The sequence below is a fragment of the Cricetulus griseus genome, chromosome 6, assembly GCF_003668045.3.
Source record: "Cricetulus griseus strain 17A/GY chromosome 6, alternate assembly CriGri-PICRH-1.0, whole genome shotgun sequence".
NCBI lineage: Eukaryota > Metazoa > Chordata > Mammalia > Rodentia > Cricetidae > Cricetulus > Cricetulus griseus.
Window position 1 is genome coordinate 71775528 of NC_048599.1, and position 15605 is coordinate 71791132.

At 33.9% G+C, this 15605-nt stretch overlaps 1 protein-coding gene across 4 annotated transcripts in view; it reads right to left on the reverse strand.

Annotated features, from left to right (window-relative positions):
* Positions 1-15605, reverse strand: part of Immp1l (inner mitochondrial membrane peptidase subunit 1) — a 44188-nt gene that overhangs the window by 28204 nt on the left and 379 nt on the right. For 2 of the 4 annotated variants that reach the window (XM_027422324.2, XM_027422323.2), the window contains exons 2-3: positions 11626-11738; positions 2625-2880 (exon numbers count right to left, since the gene is read on the reverse strand). The gene's annotated coding sequence lies outside the window, so the exon portion shown is untranslated. The remainder of the gene's footprint in view (positions 1-2624; positions 2881-11625; positions 11739-15605) is intronic. The other 2 variants (XM_027422321.2, XM_027422320.2) reach the window with 1 other exon arrangement.

The following is a 15605-nucleotide window of genomic DNA, read 5'->3' on the forward strand; positions in this document are numbered from 1 at the left end:
TTATTGTGACAAGTAGAGAACAAAGGCTTATCAAGATACATGACTGCTGCATAGTGCATGCTGCTCAATAGCTAAGTCACTTACTATCACACAGCAGCCTCTCCAAGAAGTAATTCAAATTCCTGTTATATAAAAATCACCCTTAGGACTGTTCATGAATTGAGCAAATCTATAAACATTAAATCTACTGTAAGATTTGTCCAGAGGTTACTTTTCATGTCACCAAACTGCAAATTCAGGTACTCTGATCTCATAATCTATTAAGATTTTATTAAGCTTTTTTGTTTTATTCCAAGAGGAAAAAAAATCAGCATCTTCCTCAGGCTTAAAGCAGTAAACACTGTTTCACTTTGATTGCAGTATCAAAATAACCTCATAATTGAATATCAAACAAAATCAAAATTCCCACATTCAGATTCTCATATTCTTATCATAGCACTAATAATGAATCCTAGGGAGCAAAGACACAGAATTTTAAGTTTTAAGAAGTCCTAGGAAGGACACCCAGAAAAGGACTTTGTGCTGATATTTGAGGCAATGGAAGCCTGCTCAATATTTTCAGAAATAACGATTAGATTCAACTATTCTATTTTAAGCTGTGAATTTTGAGAATAATTCTATAAATTTTCCTTATCGATTGGAGTTTATAATGAAATCCATAGCATACTATTTCAATCACTTTCATCAACATCATCATTCCTTAAAAATACTATTGCTACAACTATCTAAAATCAAACAGGTATTAGGTAGATCATGTTTTAATGAACAGTTCTTATCATTCCCAAACTGTTGTTTTGTTAAACTTAACATCCCTTTCAATAAACTTCCACTTTTTCTTACTGTATGTCCCATTATTTTATCTCCCAAAAGACCTTAACTCTGACTGGCAGCATTATGTATCTTCCATGCTGCAAATTAAATTAGTATCTACCTTTTCAAGATGAATCAAATTTATAGGTTAGCAACAGAGTACTACATTAAAATGACCTCTATATGTATACAAAAGAATCTACAACACTGATAATACATTACATGCTCATGTTGAATTTAATTAAGATGTACTTATTTTGGGCCATATGTGAAAAAAATATTTTAATAGAGTATAAATGGCACCTAAGGAATCCAACTCTGAAGTAAATAGCTTAACTTCAAGTATAAACTCCTGTTCTGATCAATAAGAGCAATTTTACAGACAGATCTTGAAAAAACTGATACTTTAAAAAAACAATCAATTACACAATCTTATTAACTATCACAGAAACTTGTCCTGAGATGGTAAACTACCTAACTAAATAATACAAGTGATATCATGATGAAGAAAGATTTTAGTGCCTTTATTTCATGGATAGCTTTTCCTAATGATAAATTTTTAAGTAAATAATTTTTCAAATAGTAAAAATACACAGTACAGGAGAAATACTGTTAAGCTTTCTCACCTATTCATTTCAAATAGAGTAAAATGGAGAAGTGCACTGACAATATAGTAGCCTGAAACTAGTTCCACCAAATTCAATAAGAGTAACACACTTGCAGGAGAGTTGGCAGAACTCTATTTACACCTATATTCCATTTGATGACTTTCTAATAAAGATAAAAGGTACTACATATAAACAGATACTATAGGTACATCTGTAAAGTGACTGTGCTTTACTCATATCATGAAAACATTTTAGTCACCTATATATAGTTAAAAATTTTAAGATTAAAAATATTTAGACCACAATTTTTATAATCTATTTTTGAAATGTAAAGCTACTAGATCAAGCAGCACAATGAGATATAAGTCAAGTCCTATGAATAAATATTTTTAAATTAACTACTCTGAGATCATAACACTGACAACACCAATTATCTTTTCTTGTCTCAGCAGTTATGGTGCATACTGTTTGGGTGACTGACGGGATAATTTCACTTAATTTTCTCTCAGCTTATTCTGAATAGTATAAGAGAAGAATATTAAAACAATTAACACCTCTAAACAAAGTATTTGATAAGGTTTTGGGTTGAAATAAAATGTTAAAAAAATTAACCAATGGACTGATTCTAGAGTGATGGCCTGATTGAGCAGCAATGGACTGCTGAATGAAAGCTGGACTGAGGACCACTGATCTCTAGGAACCATCACTTAGCACTGTATTAACTCTCCTCAGCCTTGGCCACGTTGATATGTATTTCTCATAAAGAACCATTTCATCAACAGTTTGAACCATTTCTAAATATTAAAATATGCATTACATATTTTAAATTACTAAATGTCTATAGCAACAAAAAATGTCATCTGCAATTCAAAGAATCAAAAACAGGTAAAAGGTATGTCAAAACAAACTATTTTCAATGTCTTACATCTATAAGTATTTTTATTTTATCAATAGTGATCCTATATCTAAAAGAACATAACAAAATTTAAAATAATATTCAATCTCATATACAAATCTTTACTAACCACAATTATTTGGTCACTCAGCTAGAAAAAAATATAAGACATACCAAACAAGTTTTATATTTGAACAGTTTAATAAAATTTGAACAATATGATGCTCAGTTTGTGTATGTCACAGAATTTATAAATCACATTACTTAAACATACATATTACAGTAAAAGATATACTCTTTGCCTTCATCACCTGGTTTTTTGTTGTTGTTTATAAAATTAATCACAGTTAGCAGGGCAGAAATTGCTTTGAGCTTCATGAATGACATCCAAGAGATGGGAAAGGATTAGTTCTCAGTTGCTGCCAGTTATAACGCCAGGTGGCTTTTTCTGCAGTGAAGGTGTTACCGATAATCCCATTACACTGGTACTAAATCTTGCAGACATCAAAATTATCACCAAGGTTCCTTTTCATCCCATCCTTTCCAAATGACTGGAAGTCGCTTCACCTGAAAGAAGTCAAATCCACATGCAGCTGCTGTTTTAGCAGGCAGCAAACTCCCTGAGAATGCCAGTCATGATTCAATTTTGCTGTGCTGGTGGCCCCCTATTCCCTGTCCAATAATACATCTGTTAAAAAATCCTACAGCTACAAATCAAGTTTAATCCTACCAGGGACCTCATGTTGGTCTTGTCTTCCAAAAAGGCAGCAGGGTCTGCTGTCTATCTCTGCTAGTGTCTGGGGAATACCCTTTAAATCCCAGCCCTACTTAGAAGAATAAGCTAAGGATCACAAAACATGACCTCAAAAACCCTGATATGACTATATTCTGACCCAGAGGCATTCATTCTAGGTGAAGATTAGAACTTTGCATAATAAGATTACACAGCAAGTGAATGATATCAAGGGACTATCCATATGCAGCCGCCTGGTTCTGTATAGACAGCCTGTGCTGCACAATATGCACTGCCGAGAAAGAGCTGGGTCTTTCTAGCTGAAATAAAATAGATTCACATAAATTAGTTGGCCATTTCCAGAGTCCTAAATCCCCTATTACATCTTTTATTGACAGCTCCTGTGAGGATAGCACAAATGTTACTCCTTTTTCTTCTGTGCTTCTGTAACATCATGCTCAGTAATTGAAATGTACATAGATTATGTCTTAAAATTAACATCTTGTTTGCTGTAATCTTGGATTACAATCGACTGTGTACATAATAAAATTAAGAAATCAATGGATGGATTTATCATCTCTAAGAAAGTAGAGGTATTGTTTATAGAGTGGTTTAACATTTTGTGTCAGCACTTTAAATGCAAAAGTCAGAGAGTAGTCAATAAAATTTAAATGTGGCAAAGAGTACAACAGGCACTTGCTAATACCTACACAAAAGTTAAATTGTATGAAGATTAAATCATTACTCAAAATTCAGAAAGTGGGAAAACTCAAGAATATCTCTAAGCTATATCCTAGCATAGTCAATTATTTATGTTGATGTCTACAGTTTTTCAGATTCTTTATTACTTTTAATTTATGTTTATGTGTATGTGTATGTAGGACTGCATATGTGTGAGTGCACGTGAACATGAAAGACAAAAGAGGGCATCAGAACCCCTGAAGTTGGGAGTTACAGGTGGTTGTGAGCCACCTGACATAAGTGCTAGGAATCAACTTCTTTGGGTCTTATGCCAAGAACATTACATGCTCTTGAGTGCTGAGTCACTCTTCCAACTCAGGTCTACATTTCTTTATAAAGTGGGCACACTGGATTTTTTCTTTGTTTGTTTTTCTGGTTTTTGAAGATTGGGTTTCTATGTGTTGTCTTGGCTGTCCTGGAACTTGCTCTGTAGACCAGGCTGGTCTTGAACTGACAGAGATCAATCCACCTGTCTCTGCCTCCCGAGCGCTGGGATTACAGACATGAGCCACCACCACCTAGCTTTACACTGGGTTTTTTTTAAGCAAGCCCCCTAATCATTGTATAACTACACTGTAAAATAGCTGAATCAACTCATATTAATTGTAATTCAGGGTTTTATAACTCATTATTACATATTTTAAAGTATGTCCTAGTGAAATATCTCTTCATAGTACCATACAGAACATGTTCAATATAAAGAATTCTATAGATATTTAGAAAACATTAATTCATAAATAACCTTTCCTTTTCCTTTCCTTTCCAAGAAACCACAGTTGTGGCTACAAGTAAACATACAAAAAGAAAGCTTCATATACCCATTTGCACAAGCAGCAATCTGGAAAAATCTAAGGGCATAAAAGGGAGGAGTTAGCTTTATTTTAAAAAGTATTAAGACCCCTAGTGTCATTCTTGTAAAACTTGACTCCAGTATACTTGAAAAGTGGCTTATTTGCTGAGTTTCATTTACCTTTAATTTCTGAAGAACATTCCTCATTCATTACACTGGTCATTATTGCATTATCACAGGATATTTAAGCCTATCTACATGCTATCTGGTCAGTAATCAGGAATCAGGTAATATAATTCTAATATTCTATGTTAAGTGGTGTTAGTGGCAGAACTATAAACAAACATAATTCAGTTTCATAGCACATGAATATTCATTCTTTAGATACATTGAATATATTATTAGAAAAATAATAAGGATGCAAAAATTACATATTTTGTCATGATGTATTATTATTATTATTATTAGAGGTACATTGATCAATAAAGTAGTCACTAGCTCTCACGAGGCTGTTGAGTACTTTAAAAATATGACCACTTTAAACTGACATTTACTATACAACACAATGAATGTTGAAGACAATAAAAAATGGCAAAATACAACATTTAAAATTTTTATATTGCTACATGTTGAGTAGTTAGGCAATATATGAATATAGCTGGTTAAGAAAACCATTTTGGCAATGTATGAATATAGCTGGTTAAGAAAAACATTACACAGTTCACATTAAGCTGCCACTGGACAATACTGTGCAGGTAGTCATACAGTTTCACAGCTTGTTCCTGTGCTGGTTAGCTCTTGTCAACTTGGCATAACTAGAGTTACCTGGGAAAAGGGAACCCCAAATGAGGAACTGCTTCCATCAAATTGGCAGGTGGACAAGATTGGGGGTGTTTTTTTTTTTTTTTTTTTTTAATTAATGACTGATGTTCGAGGGCTCAGCCCACTGTGGGAAGTGGCAGGTGGTCCTGGGAGATGTAAGAAAACAAGTTGAACAAACCATGTTTCCTGAGCAAGAAAGTAAGAAGCATTTTCCCATGGTTCTTGCCCCTACTACTGCCTAAGTTTCTGCCCTGACTTTGCTCAATGATGGTCTGTGACGGTGATGAGTAATGTCAAACATACTGCTTTTGGTCATTGTGTTTCTCATAGCAATGGAAAGCAAACAATGCCAGTTCCTAAGCTAAATGAAATTGTACAGTACAGCACTAGAGCAGAGGAATACTGGGGGAAAACAGTGTCAAAGCTGATATATAAACTTAGTAAAGATCTTATCATATAAATTTCTATTGAATGTTACTAGCTTAAAGGAAATGGTAGAAAATGAGATTTTCCTAACTGTTGGCTACTGCAAACATAAAAGGAATCATGATGTGTCAAGTTGCAAAAAAAATGCTCCAAAACAGTAAATCTAGGATTTGTTTGGGCTATCTATTTGTTCTTGAGACAGGGTCTCACCATGTAGTTTCAGATGGCTTCAAACTCATGGTGATTCTCCTTATTCAGCCACAGAATTGCTGGAATTATAAGCATATGTCAACATTCTCAGTAAATACTTTTGTTGTTGTTTTTTTTTCTTTCAGAAATCTTTCATCCTCTCAAATAGAATTGCAATACAAATGTAGAATTAAAAATAAACACATCCTTCCTGGGCTGCTTCTGTCTGTTACACCTGCAATAGAGAGCAGCTTAAAAATGTGTCTGGGTTTATAAAGAACCATAATTTTTTCTATGTAACTATGAAATTGTTTATATTCAAAACTTTTCAAAATATTTAGGTATCAGTTAAAGAGAAGAAAGCATTTTAGTATATTTCAGAATGTCAGAAAAAAACAAGATCAATTTTGTAAATTATTAGTAAGCTGCTTTTCCAGAAGTCTTTCTCATCATATCCATTAATACTTTTTTAAGCTTCCACTAAAAAATGGTCCCATAAAAAAAAGAACACCTAAAAATAGTGAAAGCATGTAACATATGCCTAACAACCAAAAAATAGAATGGCTCACTTAGAATAACCACAGTTAAACCATAATATGATTAAAATATAAAGTCTATCTCCACCAAGTATTCAAGTGTGATTTTAACAATAAAATGCAAATTTAAATACTTAAGGTATTAGCTTACTTAAAAGTTGCTTTTTCATAATTATTTCTTTATAATATTTATTTAACATACAACACTGCTGGTGAAATTTGAGTATCTATAAATAAGATAATTAAAACTGAATCTATAATTTATTATTTAATCATACTATTTTCCCTAGCTTCTTAAAATTATTTAAGTTTATCATTTTCTAGTTATAAGTATCATATAGCTACACACACACACACACAAACAAATAAAAAAAAGTAACAAAAAAACCCTTTCTAACCATCAATAGATGAGTGCAATGATATTCACTCTAAGTTAATCTCCAGACATCCAAATTCATGAATAAAAATTCATCAGTTTTAAATACACTGAGCCTATTAAGCAAGAACAAAAGCATATGCACAAAAGAGCTTTTAATATATTTCAAAGCCCACAAGAGCCATGGTCTCATTAAAATTATAAATTACACAAACATGGAATGAAGATTCAAACGGCAGTGCAGCTAAGCAGATTACAGAAAAGCCCGCGTTCCATATGATAACACACCATGGCCCTCCCAGATGGGGGCTTGGAACAAAAAGGCCATCACCACAGCTAGGGAAAACCTCCTTGTGATCTCTGGTTTCTGTTCAGCACATGACAGCCAAATAATATGTTGATTATTCTGTTTGTGCTGCTAAGCTTGTACGATGGAATAAAAGCGATATGATCTATTGTGAACCCAATGCTAATGTGTTGCTCCACTCATAAGTAATATACTGATTTTATTTTGAAATTATCTTTTATCTGAATATCAGTTTTTGAGTGCATGAATTAAAATAAAAGACAGGATAAAATAATAGTTAATTTGATATTTTAAACTAAAAAAATGCAGTTGACAAGTGAAGATCATCTAACATTCAGTGAGAAGTCAAGTCTAATCGCCCACCTTTCTTTAACTTCTGCATTGTGATCAGAGTGTATTTTAAAATATGTCTTAAAATGGAAAATTACTCTCATTATGAAATGTAAAAGTAACACAATAATAATCAACTTACTAATATACATTACTGACTAGATAAAAGCTAAATAATTAGGGAATTCAAAAACATAATTCTGTAATGTAAATAATAGCACACATTAGAACATATCACGACATTTTTAAAAAGTATAGTTGAAGTTCTCATAAATGTTTACAACTTAGCCACAAATGATAGTCATGTGGCCCTCCTTAAAATAATTTAGAAGACACTTATAGTTTTTAAATAAACTGCTAGCATAATACATTGCCTTGGGGACAAAAAGTTAAAATCTAATTTTTCTTTCCATTAAAAAAGTATATTTAATATGTTAATCTTTAATAAAGGGAATTACACCCAATTTAGGTGACTAGGATTATCTATAAATGCTTCACAAAATGACATAGTTCATAAATAAACATTTCTGAATATCAGTGTCATTAATATTGAAAGCTGTACATTTATCTTCCTACACCAGAACTTTCTTTCTGAATAACACAGTAGATTCTCCTTAAAGACAAGTAATAAAACAAAGCAGTAATAAAAGAAGCAAAAAGACTCATCTGAACAAACAGGTCTATTTTCTTAAGGAGTTACTTTGTTACTTAAGGAGTTACTATGACCCTTCACCACCTAAATTGACCTCCCTTGGCTCTCTCCAGATGCAGTCTTGAATCCAAAAGTAGAGCAAAATTGCCTCACAAGAAAATACAAGCCAGGTGTTGGTGGCGTCCTTAAACCCAGCACTTAGAAGGCAGAGGCAGGTGGATCTCTGTGAGTTCGAGGCCAGCCTGGTCTCCAGAGCAAGTGCCAGAATAGGTTCCAAAGCTACACAGAGAAACCCTGTCTCGAAAAACCAAAAAAAAAGAAAAAAAAAAAGAAAGAAAGAAAGAAAAAAAGAAAGGAAATACAGTTTAAGTCTAAAGGACAAAGATATGCTTAGAGAACTTAGCATATAACATACCTAAACCTATATAATTAACATATCTTTATCTATCTATATATATATGTATATATATATTCAATATTAAATAATCTCTAACTATATGTCACCTTACCATATGTTTAAGGTCTCTAATAAAACAAACTATACTTAACATCTTTTAGCACTCCATAACTGTTTTTGTCAAGATGTATCAAATTTCTCATATTCCTTTAAAATATCACTCTAATTATCTTGTGATGGTAACTATTTTCTAGGTGAAATATATCATTTATTATAAATAAATTTTATATTTATTTATGTTTGGCTTTTAAGATAGGATCTTACTATGTAGCCCCTTATTGGTCTAGAACTGCTATGTAGATCAGGCTGGTATTGAACTCACAGTGATCTTCCCGCCAATGCCTCCCAAATGCTGGGATTATTGGCATGCATCACCAATCTCAAACAGATGATTTTTCTTAATACATCTTATATTTTTTGTGTATGTGAGTGTCCCTGTCCCTAAGTCTATGTATGTGCACTACATGTACACAGTAGCCCCAGAAATCAGGAGAGAGAGTCAGATATCCTGGCACTAGAGTTATGGGTCGTTGTTAGTTGCCAAGTGGTTACTGGCACCCTAACCCAGATTCTCTGTATAAGTGCTCTTAACCACTGAGCTATCATTCTAGCCCCTCAGAAAATTTTAAAAGGTAACAGTAACCAGGATTTTTAAAGAATGTTCACTGCAATTTGCTAAGTATAGACACACCAAATAATTGCCAAATGTCTGAACTGTATTCACAACAAAGAGATAATATAAAAGAATGTAATAGAGTAGATGACCCTTTAAAACAAAATGTTGACTGAAATAAGAAAATAGATACTATTTTATAAAGAAAGAAACAAAGTGATGGTGGCTCCGTTCTTTAAACATTTAAAGACAAGTATATAAAACATAACTCATAGGTTGTTCACTCAAAATGGATCCAATATAATCTAGTTTAAATTACAGTGAAACAGTTTCAACTATTGGAGGCAGAGGCAGGTGTATCTCTGGCATTTAGAGGCCAGCCTGGTCTACCAACTGAAGTTCCTTGACAACAAAGACTACACAGGGAAACAATATCTTGAAAAAACAATCAGAAATTCTTTGGGCCTGGAGAGATAGCTCAGAGGTTTAGAGCACTAGCGGCTCTTCAAGAGGCCTTGAGTTCAATTCCCAGCAACCATATGGTGGCTCACAAGCATCTACAATGAGATCTGATGCCCTCTTCTGGGCATAACACTGCATACATAATAAATAAATAAATCTTTAAAGAAAAAGAAAAGTGGTGCATAGAAATATGTGCAAGCAAAACAGCACCCACAAAAATACATACCCCCCCCAAAAAAAAGTAGAAGCAAAATACAAACATATTGCTTAGGAACACACATAAAAATTAAAAATTATATAGAAATAATATAAATACTTATAGCAAAAGGTAGACTGTCACCTCCAAAGAAAAGGGAGACTGAAGTTGGAAATTGCAAAATATAGTCAGCAGTCTCAGGATGCTTAAGTCCAGGAATGTGAAACCAATAGTTAGGCTCCCATCACTAGGGAGAGGGGAGGGGAAAGGGAAGACAGAGAGGGGGAGGGAGAGAGGGAGACTGGGAGGGGAAGAGGGGGGGAGGGGGAGAAAGAGGACTGAGGAAGAGAGAGGGGAGGGGGAGAGGAGGAGATGGACAGGTATATGGGGGTTTGGGTTTGTTATATCAGTATTCACAATTACTCCATATATTTTTGCCTATGTTTCTTTATAACCTTACATTATGCAATGCAAAGTTTTAAATTATGCATTATCTGTGATAATGTATTCTTATCATGTATTCTTGCTGAGAAAGAAAAGGCTCCTGCTCTTGTTAAAAACAATTTACATTCTTGGTCTGCGCATTTATAATTTTTGTTGCAATATTGTAATAACAAAGGACTACTACTATGGCTAATTCATCATTATTTCAATTAAGTATGGGTTTCACATGTTTGCAATAGCTATAAAAATATAGCCGGCCTAAAAATAATGTAAGATCAATTATTCTGCTTAATTTTCACTTATGCACTTAATGTTATTTCTGCTACTTTTCCTTCATTTTAAACAAAAAAATTTGCATACTTACTCTAAAAATTCCAGATTATAACCAGATAATTTTGTGCAGGTTGCACTCACAAAAAACTAAAAGTATTTGGCTTGAAGGTAGAAAGAAGCATAGTTTCGTTTTTCTCTCATATTCTTTAAATCAATTTTTGGAGGACTTTTGTATATATATGATAAGGTATATGACAGCTTAGCTGCAGATACAATATTTGATGTCTGACCCACTGTCATTCTGTGAAGTATACTCCCTATATGCTAGCAAACATGGCAGCTGGAATAGAGAAGAGACTAAGGTCTGTACCATTTAAAGACAAGTATATAAAACATAACTCATAGGTTGTTCACTCAAAATGGATCCAATATAATCTAGTTTAAATTACAGTGAAACAGTTTCAACTATTGGAGAAGAGGTTATGTAGACAAAAATCATTGTTTCCACAATAGCATATGGAAGTAAAATTGTTGTAACACACATCATTATAATAATAGTATACTGAGTTACATTACAAAAAAGTATACACAATTAAGGGAGTTATTTAAGGCCCACATTGACAGGCATCCCTGAATATGCATTTGCTCTTTTAGACACCACTAAACAGGAAGCAACCAACAAACTTGGAAACCATATTGTACTAGATTATCATCATGGTGGCAACAGTATAGCACTATTTTGAGGATAGCTTTTGTGAATGTAGCAAGGATCCCCTGGTGGGGGAAGGAGGAGCAGTCAAGCAGTTCTTTACTCACCTACTTAGTGCCAATCTCAAAAAGTCACATTTTGTCCAGCAGGGAGCAGCCTTACAACAGTCAAAGGACTTAACTTGACCAAAGAGGTTTTTGTTTGTTTTTTAGTTTTTGTTTTTGTTTTTGTTTTGTTTTGTTTTAAGTCCACTTACCATAGGTCTCTTAAACAATTCATTCAACTTTAGTGTAGCTGCAAGGTTCCCAGGAAAACCCAAGTCTAAAGCAGGTCTTGAAGCATATGTGAGTCATCCATGGTTGCAGATTCCTAAAGCAGTAAATCAGAGCTGTGTTAGGTCATCTCTGACCAATGGTGAGCTAAATTAATGTATGGTGAGTATAGACATTTCTCAATGAATTTTATCTTCCTTTAAAAGGGACAACAAGAGTGTTCAATTTAGATGTTCAATCGCATTGGACCTTTATCAAATGATAACATTAAAGTCTTTTTATCTAAAGGAAGATTTAAGAAGAAAGAAATTAAAAGACATAACAAAATAACAGGTTATATCAAAAGCTAAGCATTGCAGTCAAGGAGTTGATAAGGCAGTCATGTACACTTTTACACTTTTGCTTTTACAGATCAGCATGCATAGCTAATGACATCTTTTTCTTTTTTGACAGGGTTTTTCTATATAGTCTTGGTTGTCCTTGAATTTACTTTGTAGACAACAGAGATTTTCCTGTCCCAAAAGTGCTGAAATTAAAAACCATGAACCCCTCTGCATGGCTAATTTTAAAAATGAAAACATTGAAAATAGTTCATAATGCTTTTGTAAAAAAAATAAAAAGATTAATCACTTAATGAATATGATGACTGCACATGATACTATAAAAAAAACTTATGACCAATTGAAGGTCAAAATATTTTAATGTGAAAACCATGATATATTTAGGTATAATAACACTACATCAGTTCTTATGACTTAAAGACACACATAGTTAGGTCTCTTCTACTTGAAATGCCAAAGTTTGCATTGTATGTGTTTACATATGGCTCTCAGTGTTCACACCAAATAACCAATTTCTGCTTTCAAAAGAAGTTGATTATCAGTCTTCAAATACATATAATTTGGGGGATTTTGTGTAAAAGTCTGCTTAAATACATTCATTCATCCATGAACAGGCTCTCTAACTAATCTTAATTGCATCGTATTGCAAGTCTCAAACATTCTTATATTTATGCTACTAATGTAAATATTTTCTTAGTTGTGTAAGCATTTGAATCCTTCCTAAACATTTCAGAGTCAATATATCAAAACACCTAAACTTCACTGCACCTTTGTTCCCATCAGTTACAGATCAACACTATTTTAATAAAGAAGTGGTTTAAGATCTTGTTATAATGATGTACACTAAACAACAAATTTAAATCAACAGAACTTTAGTGTTATTAATGTGTACACACATATACAATATTGTCAACATCATCTAGTATAAAGACTGAAAGTGATTTCTCTAGTACTTCCTACAACTAACATTAACACCAAGTATATCAGCATGCTGAAAAGCATGTATTTATTGGGAGGGGGAGTGCATGCTTGTCATAGCATCCATAGAGAGAGAAGTCAGAGAACAGCTTGCTCAAACTAGTTCTCTCCTATCATGTGGGTGCTAGGGTGGAACTAAGGTCACCAATCTTGGCAGCGCCTTTAACCATCAAGAAATCTCAATAATCCATAAGCCATCTCATCAATCCATGAAATAATTTTACCAACTAATTATTCATAAGCTTTTCATTTTTACAAATATATTACTCAAAAGTTTACATTATAAAAGGACTATTATCCAAAAGAGACTTGAGTGGATTGAGTAGTGTCATACTTCCCAAAATAATATCCACTAAAAACCATAGGATACGATCATATATTATTTGCAATGTAACGAAGGTACAGATCAACATGAACTTATACTAGATTAGAGAGGTAACAAATCTAATAATAATGTCCTAATGAAAGACAGAGAACCATACACAGAGCCATGAGTAGAGAACATTATGAAACTGGGGACAGACTTTGGAGTTATGGTTTTACAATCAAGAATATCAAGAGCCAGCAGAACCAGAAAGGAAGAATCATTTCTTAAATATCTGGAATGAATGTGGCTGCACAGACATGCAGATAATACTTGTTACTGATGTTCTGAAAAAGTTTTCTCTACAGCCACCAAGTTTATACCAGTTCCTTACGGTGATCCTAGGAAATTCTTGTATATTTTCGCAACACGAAGTAGGGTATTGCTCTAGCAGAAGCTTATAACAGAAAAGCTTAGATTGCCTTGAAGAGACTATACATAAAAACACAGACTTCTATTCCAAGTACCATGCCTACAGGAAATTCTGGTTCAAAACGACAAGTTCAATGCTACTTCTTTCAAAAATTGTTCCCAAACAATAGTATGTTTGACTAATATAAGTAAACACTGAAGACAGTGAGGAGCATGACCATACTAGAGACCTTGAAGTATTTCTAGAAAATAAGGTATATAAAATCATAGAGACAGGTAAAAAACAGTCCAGCACATAGGCTGACAAACTACAGTTCATCGGATAAATCTTTCAGCGCCATTAATTTTTGTGGGGCAACACAAAGAAGGGCATACTCTTGACTTTCAAATGGTGCAAAGGAAAAAGAAGAGTATGCTGTAACACACAAAAACTATATGAAATTCAAATTTCAGCTTCTAACATAGCTGTGCTCAACCATTAATGCCAGCTCTCATGATTTACTCATGGAAGAGTGAGTGGTTTCAAGACTTCACTGTCTGCCAAACCTAAATTATTTTCTGTTTGGTCTCAGAAAGATATACCCACTCACAACCAAGCACAAACACATCATGATCTTCTGTATTTCTTGTTGTGGCTCCAAATGGTCTTGGTTTTCTTTGGGAATAATGAAGGTTAATCAAATGAAACAAAATATATTATCTGCCTACAAGGAGCTTGGCATCTAAAATATGAAGGCTGCTAAACTAGGATAGAGTATTCTTCTTTGTATAAAATGACAAGATTGGGTCTAAGCAGAAAGCAAGTACTCAAGAGTTATTTGAATGATTTGAATATATAAGGATATACATACATACATACATACATACATACCACTGGTGGCATATTTGAAATGGGAGCCACCATCATCAAATCTTTCTAGTTGATGCGTTGTTGCTAAACCTCATGGTTTGTTGCTCCCCCCCCCATATGACTCTTTATTTTCTACTTTTGATTTTTGTTTGAGACATGGGTGTTACAGAGCTAATGCCAGCCATGAACACCTGATTCTCCTTCTCCACCTCGTCAGGATTATGGGATTGGGCTCAACCTGAATGTTATGCAGGCATGCAGGAAGGAAGAAAAAATAAAAAGTAAATAAAGTTGTGATAGCATTCCCCTTTAGTCCCAGCACCAGAAGGCAAAGTCAGGCAGATTTCTGAGAGCTCCCATGCTAGCCATGGTTATATAGTGAGACTTTGTCTCAAGATGGATGGATGGATGGATGGATGGATGGATGGATGGATGGATGACAAATACATGTCATCACTGTCAACAGCAGTAATTCAATGTCGCAGGTGTTGACTTTGGATTCATCTTTTAGCTCAAACACTGCCTATCTGAAATGTATTTTAAAATAACCAATTCCTCCTCCAGTTCTCATGTGAAAAAAATAAGTAAATTTAACAGTTCTAAATTACATGGGGTTTCTCCCACAAATAAAACTCACAGTGCATTAGTAACCCTCTCCATTCAGATTTCGCAATCAGTAGGAAATGAAATACAAATAAATCTAATTCTCAGATTTGAGGGGAGAGAAATCTCAGGTATTTTCCGGTTTTGCAGCTGCTTCACAGAGCAACAATTAAATGTGTGAAGAAGGTTGGCAGAGTAACACCTGTCATTCATACTGCTTAGGAAAGACTCTCCAAGATTTCCAGAAACCCTAATTAAAATTAAGGAAAGCTGCTCACAGTGACTTGTCAAAGGTATAGTCTGACAGACAGGGGAGAAAGCCCAAAAGCCTTTAAGTTCCTAGAGGCAAGTTTCTAAGTAAAGTCTACTATCCAACCCACTTAGCCCTGGGCTCTAACTGGCTAAGTCCAGGCTCTAGCCAGCCACTGAAGTCACCGTTACATCCTCTCCAGACAG